We start from the raw sequence: 9,486 nt of genomic DNA, 5'->3' as shown, positions 1-9,486 counted from the left end.
GGCCCTGGCACATGGCCCTCGTGCACAGCATGGCCCCAGTGCATGGCCCCGGTGCACAGTACATCCCCAGTGCACAGTATGGCCCTGGCACATGGCCCTCGTGCACGGCATGGCCCTGGTGCACGGCACAGCCCCGGTGCACGGCCCCGATGCACAGCACGGCCCCAGTGCACGGCCCCAGTGCACGGCATGGCCCCGGTGCACAGCACGGCCCCAGTGCACAGCCCCGGTGCACGGCACGGCCCCAGTGCATGGCCCCAGTGCACAGCACGGGCCCGGTGCACAGCACGGCCCCAGTGCACGGCCCCAGTGCACAGCACGGCCCCAGTGCATGGCCCCAGTGCACGGCACGGGCCCGGTGCACAGCACGGCCCCAGTGCTCGGCATGGCCCCAGTGCTCGGCACGGCCCCAGTGCATGGCCCCAGTGCTCGGCACGGCCCCAGTGCACAGCACGGCCCCAGTGCATGGCCCCAGTGCACAGCACGGCCCCAGTGCATGGCCCCAGTGCACGGCACGGGCCTGGTGCATGGCACGGCCCCAGTGCTCGGCACGGCCCCAGTGCATGGCCCCAGTGCTCGGCACGGGCCCGGTGCACAGCACGGCCCCAGTGCACAGCACAGCCCCAGTGCATGGCCCCAGTGCACGGCACGGCCCCAGTGCACAGCACAGCCCCAGTGCATGGCCCCAGTGCACAGCACGGGCCTGGTGCATGGCACGGCCCCGGTGCACGGCCCCGGTGCACGGCAGCGCTTTGAGGCACGCGGGCCCTCGGCCTCGAGGGGTCTTCCTCGCGGCGCCGCGGGGCGGCAGCGTGGGAACCGTCACCGCCGGGCCCTGCCCTGCCTTTGCCCTCGGCCGCCGCCTCGGCCGGCCTCTCTTGGAAAGCAAAACCGAGGGGAACGCCAGGAACGAGCACCGCTCTGCCTGCCGGCCGGCCGCTGCCTGGGCCTCCCYTTTAATTACCTCCCTAATGAGGGTTTCGCGCGAGCCGGGGTTTAGCGGCGGCGCGCTCGGGCGAGCGGCGCTGCCGCGGCAGCCACGCCGCCGGCCCGACTCGGCGGGAAGGAGAGAAACAACAAAAAAGAAAGAAAAAAAAAGGAAGCCGGGTGTCATACCACAGCCCAGGAAAAAACCACCAAACACGCTGCCCCGCTCGCAGCCGGGGCTAAAATTAGCAGCGGAGGAAATGACAGCGAGACATGTCATGGAAGTCTGCTAAAGTTGGATTTCTCCTTCTCTTTTTTTTATATTTACCCCCGGCGGCGGGTGTAATTGCCTTGCGAGAGCGCCGCGGCGGGCCCGCGGCACGCGGAGGGTCCGGCCGCGCCGGCATCCGGCAGCCAGCCGCGGCCAGGCGTGCGCCCGTCCCCCCCCCGCCCGCCCCGGTCCCCGCGGCCGCCGCGTTTATTTTGGGCAGAGAAGAGGCAATCGGATGTTAATCCTTCTAGGAAATTATCACCGTCCTCTTCGGGTGTTTGGACCGAGGAGGAGCGGAGCCGGGCGCCCGCCTTAGCCAGGCCACGGCCGCAAACCCTCGCTTTGGCGTTCGCCGGGCCTTCACGGCGTGGAAAATATTAATTGGGGGTTGGTTCTTGTTGTTGTTGTTAACTTTTGATAATTTAGAAAGGAGAAAAATAAAAGGAAGCGACGCGCAGGCACCGCGCGCTGGTCCCCCCCCCCCCGTTCTCGCTCCTTCCATTCGCTCACGGGCAGCGCGGGAGAGAAAAGAGAAGCTGAGCCTCTCGCTGCCTAAATGTAGAAAGTTTTGCTTCTAAATCAGTTTGTGATGGAAAGGAAATACGTCACGTCCCTGGGGAAGTGGCTGGTTTTCAACAGCCACAACCTCAGCGCCGAGTGCTGCAATGGAACAGCCGGCACTGAAATAGCTCCGCACCGTGTTATTGTCACCGATATAATTTTTTTTCTCTGTCTACGTGTGTCATTTTTAGCATCCAGAGGAAGTTTTATTGGTATTTGTTAGCCCGACTTTCCACTGTCGTGGCTTTTTTTCTTCTGAAGGTCCAGGGAGGGGGGGGGTGAAAAAATAGACGGGGCGGGAGCTAAGGTGCACGGCGAGGAGTGCGGGACGGCTGCTGCATCCACGAGCTCCCGGGATTTCGGGGCTCCGGCAGCCGTCCGAGCCCGGGGCCGGGGCGGCACGGGGTCCGGCCGGGGCGGCGGGRCCCGCGTCCCGCCGAGGAGAGCACGAGGTGGCTCCCCTCGCCTTTCCCCGGGGCGCGGAAGTGGTTTCGCTGCCTGGTTTACAAGCAGTCGCCTGTGCGCCGCGCGSCTCTGCGGGCTGCTGGTAACTCAGAGCTTCTCGGTGGAAAAAAAAAAAAAAAAGAAAAAAAAAAAGGGAAAAAAAAAAAAAAAAGAAGAAGAAAAAAAAAAGAGCAAAACAACCGGGACCTTCCCAGAAACGCTGCGCCCCGGCCCTGCGGCTCTCCCTCCGTCCCGCGGGATGCTCGCTCAGAGCCTCGCGGCAAGGCCCCCGTGCCGGGCAGAACCAAAAAAAAAGGGGGTACTTGGGATTTAGAAATATATAGTAGCACTGAGCTTGGAAAGAAATTGTGCTCCTCATGCAACCGACGGCGGCTCCCAGCAGCACATGTGGTGGGGGGGGATGTTTCTTCCCAAAACTGGGCTAGAGTCCAGAGGAAGTCTGTGCTAAACGCAAGCCCTAAGTCAGCAGGGTAATAATTACCTATTTTTAATGATTATTGAAATAAATTACTGTAATGAAAAAAAAATCTCAACAAGCGGCTCCCGGGCGGGCCGGCGCGGAGCAGGCACGGGTTCCTCTTTCCCGCGGAGCCCGTGCCGAGGGCACCGGCTCGCCGGGAGGCCGCGCGCGGCGGGAGCTGCTGGTTTAGGGGAGGGGGCTGCGTGCGGCCGCCCCGCGTCTCGCGCCCGGCCTCGCGACGACCCAGCTGCGCGGGAGCGAGCCCGCGCCAGCCGGCAGCGCCGCCGCCGCCGTCGGAGCTGCTTGCACAAGAAGGGATTAGCAGGATCAGCTGACGATGATCTAAGCGCATAGTTATATCAACCTGTGAATTAATTAATGGTATCTCGCTCCGTAGGGCCTCTGCCTGCAGCTCTTGTGCCCTCCTCAAGCATCCCGCGCATTAAGCCTTGCTGCACCCCGCGGGAAGCAGGTCCGGCGCCCGAGCGCCCGCTCGCCGGCGGGGAAGCTGAGGCACGGCGCGGGGGTGAACCAGGCTGCCCGCTCCGGGTGCCAACGCAGGTGCTGAGCACCGGCAGCTCCGGCGGCATCGGGAAGGGTGTCCGGGCCCGAGCTCTCCGCTGCCGGGCGCGACTCGGGGCGCCCGGGGAGCTGGGCTCCGAGCCCGCCCGACGTGCTCGCGCGCAGCTGGGAGCGGCGGAGCGGAGCTGCCGGGAACCGGCTGCTCGGCTTCGCCCGTGGCCAGGAGGCGCCGGATACCGCGGATTCCTCCCTGCTGCCGCATTCCCGGTGCCCCGCGAGCCGGGGCGGGCCCTGGGAAAGGCAGCCCGGCCGCAGCAGGAATTTAGGGCTCCTGAAGYAATAGGGAAAGGGCCGCGGGCGTGGGGCTGTGTCCCCACCTCTGYGCCCGGTGCCAGCGCCCAGGAGGGAGTCAGCGGGTGGCAGCAGCCACCGAGCCGGTCCCAGTTGGAGGCCGGTCCAGCACGGTGGCATTAATTAGCAGCAATGGCTAATTCTTCCTCCAAAACGATGCATATTGGAGGAGGAGTTTTGCAGGGCTGCTGCCAGGCCGCAGGGCCGCGCTGGGGGCCGCGGGGGGTCCCGGCTGCTCTGCCGCCGTGTCKGGCTTGCTTGGCTTGCACGCCCCAGCCTTGCACGCTGCAGCTGCCGACCGCTCGGCGCTGGCTCTCGCAGCGTCCTGGGATCCTCTGCGGGCGCCAACGCCGCCTGCTATTAGAGGGCAAGCCACRGTGCCTGTTTCGGTCTGCCCAAAGGAGCTGCCCTGGCCTCCAAAACTTCCTGAGACGCCCAATTCAAAGGATGTTCAAAAGAGACAAATTGCATCGGGTTTTGTTTCCGCTTTCAGCCGGCCAAGAGGCGTGGTGGGAGCTGCTGGCCGGCCGCGTGCTCGCCCGGCTCCCTCCGCCAGCACCCCGGCCTCCACCGCAAGCAAAGGGCAGCTTCAGCCCGCGCCGACCAGCCTGCCTGTCCTCACCTGTTGCTAGCCACCTGCTTTTCACGCCCTCCGTGATGGCTCCACATCCCTGCAGGTCCTCAGCTGACCTGATATTTCCTCATTGCTAGGAAATGGCTAATCCTCCCTGGGCTAGTTTCAATGCATGTGAAGTTACCTCGCCTTTGGCCTCTCACCAGTTTCTCCTTCGGTGGCTAGACCAAAGCCAGGGCAGCTCTCCGGCGCAGCAGTTTCCCAGGCTGTGCAGCTTTGGCCGGCCGCAGAGATGTCCATCCCTGGCACGGCAGCCCGGCATTAACCCGCTCTGCCCTGCTGCCAGCAGCAAACGGGACCCTCGTGCACCGGCCTCTGCAGCCCCCAAACAGCGATGTCCATCGGTGGCGGTTTCTTCTCAGCAGCCTGCCTTTGCCCTCATACCTCCGAGCAGCTTCTTCTCAGGCGACGGGATTTGGGCCCCACGTGTCCCGCCTGGTCAGGGGCCCCTTTGCATCCGCGCCGSGGGAACGGCTGCAACACGGCCGCAGCGCGGAGACCTCGGGCAGGGTCCTCCCCCCGTATCCCACGTGTTTGGCTCTGCCTGGCCGGACGTTAGGTGCTGGATTTGACACCGGCCACCAGCAGATGTGCTCGGAGCATTTCTCCTGTGCTCGAACACCGTGTGCTCCACCAGCTTGGCTCTGCTTAGGGAACTATAATGTCTCCAAAGTTTTGTGTCATGGCATGGTTCTCCAGCCTAAAGCAAGCATCCATTTCCTCTTTCGCTGCTTTGTTTCAGGTTATAAAACAAGCAGTTTCTCTCTGCAAACTCCTGCCTGGGGCCACAGCAGCGTTCAAGCGCTGCTCGGTCGCTCCAGGAGGACCCTGGCCAGGGCCCTGATTCGAAACGCCACCTTTCCCCGCAGAGTCAGTGCAGCGAGCCCTGGCTTCGCCGCCCAGCTCCGCACGTGATCCCCATCCCTGCTGCATTGTTAAATGTCCTTTGGCTTGAAAACCCATCACTCCGAGCCGTGTCCCACGGGACTGCTTTGCGCTCTGGACCTACTCTTTCGCTTTCCTGCCAATCACGCTGTCTTCTTATCTCCGAGTCGCACCGCGCTGACCGCTGCCGCTGTTGTTCCCCCGCTGGATAATAACAGGAAAGATCTCCGGGCTCGCACGCTGCACCGCGTCTCTGCTCCGGCCGGATTCCCGCGCCGGCGCGGTGCCCGGGCTCCTCTCGCCTCCGGCCAGCTCCCAGTGCTGCCACCTTCAGGGACCGGCCCCGGCCACCCAGCACCCACGTCCCCCCGCGGGGTGCCCAGGGCCGCACGGCCCCGTGGGTTTGCAGCTCTCCTCCGCCCCCGAGGTCGTTCCCCTTCGCTGCGGGAACGGGACCGAGAGCTTTCAACAGCGCTGCTGCACGAGGCGAGRCAGTGCTGGCTTCCCCCCGTTCCCGCTGGGAAACCGAGGCAGGAAAAGCCCCCCGCACCCACCCGCAGAGCACTGCCTCCTCCCGGTGCGGCCGCAGGGTCTCACCCGCGTCCTCCCGGCCCTGTCCCCCCCAGCCAGCTGCCTCCGGGGCTCGGCGCGGGCGGGAGCCGAGCGGGCAGGACCGCAGACTCACACCCACTGGGGCCGACCAGGGGCTGAGCTGCCGGGAGAGCAGGCAGCAGTGTCCCCAGGAGGCAATTTCTGCCCCCAGTTCCCTTCGTCCTCCAAAAAGCAGAGGGAGGAGGGAGAGGCGCGTCATCTTTGCCATGCACGTCTTAGTTTTTGGATATTTCCGGAGGAGGAGGGTGTGTAGTTTGCACGGACAAATCAGGAAAACCGAGGTAAGGCGGGACAGCTCCTCATGGAGGGAAGCAGACCCTGCTGAGCGTGCTGCGGCGCCCAGCACAGTCCCTCCCGGCTGCAGTTCTGCAGGAGAGTGTTCAGCCTGCAATGAAAATTGGGCCCTTCCTAAAGAAAATCCCTCCTCATCCCGAAACGACAGCAGGGATGAAATTCTCCAGAATCCCAATCCCACAGGCCCGGAGCATCTCTCACGGACAGGCCCGGGGTTACGCAGAGGACTAGCTGCTGCAATGCTGCAGCCACCCGAGTGCGACATCGGGGCAGCTCCAGGCCGTGTCGAGGGGTCTGGGAGCGGTGCGGAGGCTCCGTTTGCGAGCTGGGTTTCTTCTCCTGAGCAGCACCCGTGAGTCACCCAGGGGCACCTCCATCAGCCCTGTTTGCCGTGTTACCCCTCGCGGCTGGGGATCYGGCGCGGGCTCCTGCCGCTGCTCCACCAGCAGCACCCAGGGGAGATGCCTGCTAACGATGGGCAGGGTGGCAGCCGGCAACTGGCAGGGACTTGCTTGGTGCAAGCAAGGGCAGAGAGCAAAATCACTGGATTGCCAAAGGGAGCTGGCACCACCGTGCTGGTGACTTGGAGGCACTGCCGCTGCCCCCGCTGCAAGCAGCCATCGCTGCAGTGGCTCTGGCAGCCAGGGTGGCTCATCGAAGCTCAGCAAGACAGAGATGCTATCTGGCTACCTCCTCTGGGCTCCTCTCGTCCCGCTGGGGCAACCTCACTGCTTGCAGTCAAAACATTTGCGGCCCTGAGAAACTGAGGCAGCCTCATCAGACACCTCCGCTACACCCACCTCGCGGTTCAGGTGGCTTCGAAGCTCTGGGTTTATTTGTTCCCCTTCTCCACCTTCTCCAAGCTGCTTGAGAAGAGCTTGTGTGTGTGTTGTCGGCCATCCAAGCAGCCACCTACACACATGGCCCCGGTACAGTCATGCCCGGGGGTAGGAGACGAGTAGGTGACCTTTTGGGCCCCCACCAGCCACATTGTTTATGACTCTGTGACCTTAGCAGTCCTAGATCAACATCTAGAGCAGCCCTGAGGGGTTGGGGAGAAAAGCCGTGCCTCCTGCCAGTGCAGGAGCCCCAGCTTGTGTCCRAGCAGCCTCGATAACCCAGGACCAGAGGCACCACTAGTGCATGTCTCCAGAACCAGAAACCCCCAGTGATGCACTGAACACCGGGCAAAGTCCCCCAGCTCGTGCTGCAAACCAGAGGCCTGATCCMCTGGGCAATTAAGAGGCACAGCGGTGGGGACCTCTTCCTGCCTCTGGGCCTGCGAGGCTCAGCTCTCTCCAATCTCAGCTCTGTGCTCAGGCTCTCCAGAGGGCTTTAACTGCTGTTTTCAATGGGAGCAAGTGGCCCATTTGTCTTGCCATGAGGCATGAAAATCAGGTACATTTGTGCTGTCATTAATTGGGTGAAAAAAATGAATAGTTCCTCTTTTAAAAGCCCCGGCGGTCCCTGGAGACCCTCTCCGCAATACAGCCTCTCCCTCTGACCGAGGTGCAGCCCCAGTGCACCTGCAGAGGTTTCAGCAGAAGAGGCAGCACATGAATCATCTGCATCTCCTGCACGCAGCAACTTCTGCTAAATCTGCGGCAGGTCCCGGTCACAAGACCGAGAGGAGCGGGGAGAGCTCGCGAGTCAGCTGACTGCGGGGCTGGCACACGGGGCCCGGCCCGGGCGCTCCGGCTGCGCCGCCGCGGCCTGCTTGGCCCAACGTGCGCAGAGGTCGGGGCTTGTCTCCAGCCCGGTTCCTCTCAGCATCGAGCAGAGCAGAAAGGGTGGCCCTGGGCTGGGAATGCACACGAGACGTTGGTTCTCCGTCCGTGTACAGGCTGCTGTGCTGCACTGCAGCCTCCATTTCCTCCTTGCAAAACTGATTTTCTAGCATGAGTATGGCGGGGACTGGACTTGGTCAGGGCAAGAGGGTGCTTGTGCACTACTGAATAATGTTGGGGCTCATCCCAGCTTCTGTCCGCACACTCGGGAAAGTGAAGGTGTAGGAAGGAGATCCTGGGCAGGATCAGCTGGAGCAGGACAGCCCGCCGGTGCCCAGCACCCGGCTCCCCTGCGCGGCCTGGCTTCCGAGCATCATTTTTCCCTGTGTCGCTGGGACGACGGAGGCAGCCAGCTCCAGTGGCAAAGCTGGAGGCTCAGCCAGCTCTGCCTTCCATGCTTGATTAATGTGACGGGCTTTCTAAATGCAGGGGAAATAACAGTGACGGATGCTGATCCGCGTTGTCTTTGAGCGAGGACCACAGCATTTCAGGCATATGCGTCTGTGCTATGAGATTACTGATAGCAATGATGATTATTCATGTTACAGTGGCGCTGAGATGTCCCGACCAGAAGTGGTTCGCCTGGCCGGGCTCTGCTCAAACACCTAAGAGAGAGCCCCTGCCTTGCAGATGGACAGAACTAATGAAGCATTCATCTTCATGGACGCTATCCAAACTGAACCAGAGATTAAAATCAGTCAGAACTTTGAAAGTGAGTATTTTTTTCCTCCTTCTGGGTAAACTAGACTGCTTGGACACTTGCACCCGTTATGTCAAGCTGTAACTAAGCCAATACAACCCCCACACAGCCATTTTCATGCTAATCTAGGAGCACCTCTGTTTAGTTGGGCTGAAGGCTGTTTGCCATCAGTTGGCAATAAACTGCCATTAGTGAATGAAATCGTGTCCGTAGGGGATTAGGCCATTCTCACAGAATGGGTTTAGGTGCACACCTTACTCCTAGCCCGGCTTCTTGTGTAAACGAGGCCTCTGTGACTCAGGAGGCTTTGAACTAGGCTTAAACCCTGCAGCGAGGGGCAGGGGCTTTATCAACAAAACCCGCAATCCCAGATGGCTGGATTAGGAGTGGGGAACGGCTCCGCTCGCCACGCGGAGCAGGTGGCAGGGGACTCTTGAGGTAAGGGGCGTAGCTCGCAACGCGGATTGTGTTCACACACTCGCTGATCCGTTGCCCCTCCGCCCACGGCGTAGTCATCATCTCCGCAGGCAGATATCCATGCTGGTTGGTACCACRTGGCGCCGAGCCAAGCCTGGGGCTGGGCTGCCTGGCAAGCGGTTGGATGCAGGGCTCCTCCATCTCACGGGGCGAGGAGAGCCGGGCCAGTGCGTGCTTGCTTCGGCACGGTAATTACAAAGCAAAGTCTCGCTGATGCTTGCCAATAAAGCAGGGCAAAACCCTCACCCCCTCCACTATAAAGTCTGGAGTAACTCGAGCGGGTTGGTGGCGGTGGTGTTGCGTGCGTGCGGCGGTCGAGGAGGGGCGGCTCGACTTGGGGGGCTCGCTGCGACGCGCGCGGCCTGCCCCACCCGCGCCGCAGCGGAGCCCCGCCGCTGCCCGCCGGCTGCCGGCGGCGTCGGGCCCGGCGCGGGGGGCCCCGGCACCCTCGATGCCCACGGGCACCCGCAGCCGGGCGCGCCCGCGGCGCCGGGAGCCGCGGTTCGGCTCGGCCCGCGGGATGGGCGCTGGGGAGACCCC

Source organism: Rhea americana, unplaced genomic scaffold, assembly GCF_003343005.1.
Source record: "Rhea americana isolate MKP2758 unplaced genomic scaffold, rheAme1 scaffold_171, whole genome shotgun sequence".
In the NCBI taxonomy this organism is placed as follows: Eukaryota; Metazoa; Chordata; class Aves; order Rheiformes; family Rheidae; genus Rhea; species Rhea americana.
Note: the sequence above shows the minus strand (reverse complement) of the source record.